The sequence below is a fragment of the Vitis riparia genome, chromosome 16, assembly GCF_004353265.1.
Source record: "Vitis riparia cultivar Riparia Gloire de Montpellier isolate 1030 chromosome 16, EGFV_Vit.rip_1.0, whole genome shotgun sequence".
Taxonomy (NCBI): domain Eukaryota; kingdom Viridiplantae; phylum Streptophyta; class Magnoliopsida; order Vitales; family Vitaceae; genus Vitis; species Vitis riparia.
This window is the reverse complement of record NC_048446.1, coordinates 18,807,863-18,809,576: the sequence shown is the minus strand read 5'-3', so window position 1 is coordinate 18,809,576 and position 1,714 is coordinate 18,807,863. Positions and strand designations below refer to the sequence as shown.

Here is a 1,714-nt window from a genome sequence, read left to right as displayed (position 1 = left end):
CACAATAATTTGAAATGAATAGAAGAAGAGCAAAATTTTCAGCCTCTAGATCATTATCATTGGATTGTAATTGTATGGCAGTGAGCCACTCAATAATAAAGTATCCAAGTTCCCCTTTTCTCCTTTTTTTTTATCTTTTTGTTTTGGTGAAAAGCTTAAGTATGAAATAATTGAAACAGAAGGAGATATTCTTTACTATGTCGTCATCTCAAATTTCCATCACCAAGGAGACAGAATATTCAATTATCATAACAACTCCAAGTTCTTACTTCAGTCATGGAAACAAACAACCCAAAGTTTGATACATTCCAAATGAAAACTGGCATACAATAGAAAATCAAACACACATCCGCTAACCATCCAGTACTGTACATAAGGCTTCTGTTCTTGGGTGCACCATCATTATAGAAGACCCATATTGCTTTTGCCTTTTTGGATTCTTCTATGATCTGGTGACTAACAAATGACACAAGCATTCGGGTTTCTTCCACACTTCAAACAAAATAGTGTGGTATAGTGAGGATTATAAGCTTGGTATGCTTTTAACAAGATCAGCCAATTGATCTTTAGGGTCTTTGTTATGTTCTTGTTTCTTGGGCTCCTCTTTCTTAGGCTCCTCCTTCTTCTTCTCTGGCTCTTTTGCTGGTCCAATTGCTAATATCTGTGTGGGGTAAAGCTTCCTCAACCTGTGCACTATGCTTACTGGATCCACATCTCCAATGACAGTCATTTTCTTGTCCTTCATATCCATGGAAATTGATCTAACTCCTGCAAAATTGCAATTCAAAACAATTCAGATTTAGCAGTTTTTAAGCTTTTAGGAACTGGGTTTTCTTCTGCGAGTTAAATAAACAATTTGGTTGATGGCAAAGAGTAAGAAAAAGAAGAGAAAGCCAAAGAAAACATTGCGTGAATTTTTTGGTCTTTGGGATGAAAGTAAACTCTTAAATTTGCTCAGTTTTCACATAAACCAAACAGGGATTAGAGTGAATTTTGCAATAACTTCAGATTCAATACCTGGAAGGCAAGAGACATTCTTCAAGGCCTTCTTATTGGCTTTGTCATCGAATACCTCCACCTTCAAGACTATTTTCTGTCACAACAAAATAAAGAACAGCTTGAGATATGCTATGATTCAGAGAAAAAGGGGAACACCCATCAACAATAAGAAAAATATCAGAAGACCCAGAAAATTTTCATCTTCATAAAACCAACCGAAGTGAGAATATGAGCTCAAATCAAGCAAAACCCATAAATTTTATTCAAATTCCTTAATGCTCTGTTTGATTTCTGAGAAAAATTAGGAAAAGAAACAACAAGAAAACTCAATTATTCTAATCGTAGAAGAAAAGAATAAGCTTTTCAAAAAGGTTCCGATATCTTTTCTTTCCTTTCCTTTTCCTCAGTTTCTCTGCAACTAAACAGACAAAACCCATCACAGCCATGCAAGATTATTCCTCAAAAAAAACAGAGCAAACCCAAAAACAAAAAGCTATATCAGAGAGACAACAGACCTTCATCATCATTGAGTTATGGAAATGATACCAGACCAGACACTGAAAAAGAAGAATAGTGGAGAAAGGGAAGTTAATGAGGAAGAAGATCGATGTGGAACACCAAATTTACAGATCTGGAAGAAGATCGACCCGAGTCAAGCCTGTGGTCAGCAAAAGCCAGACGCAACGGTGGACAAAAAGACCAAAAGCCCTCTGTG

General features: G+C 36.2%; 1 pseudogene; it reads right to left on the bottom strand.

The window, feature by feature from the left end:
* Positions 1–203: 203 nt before the first annotated feature.
* LOC117933009 lies at positions 204–1,714 on the bottom strand (annotated as a pseudogene).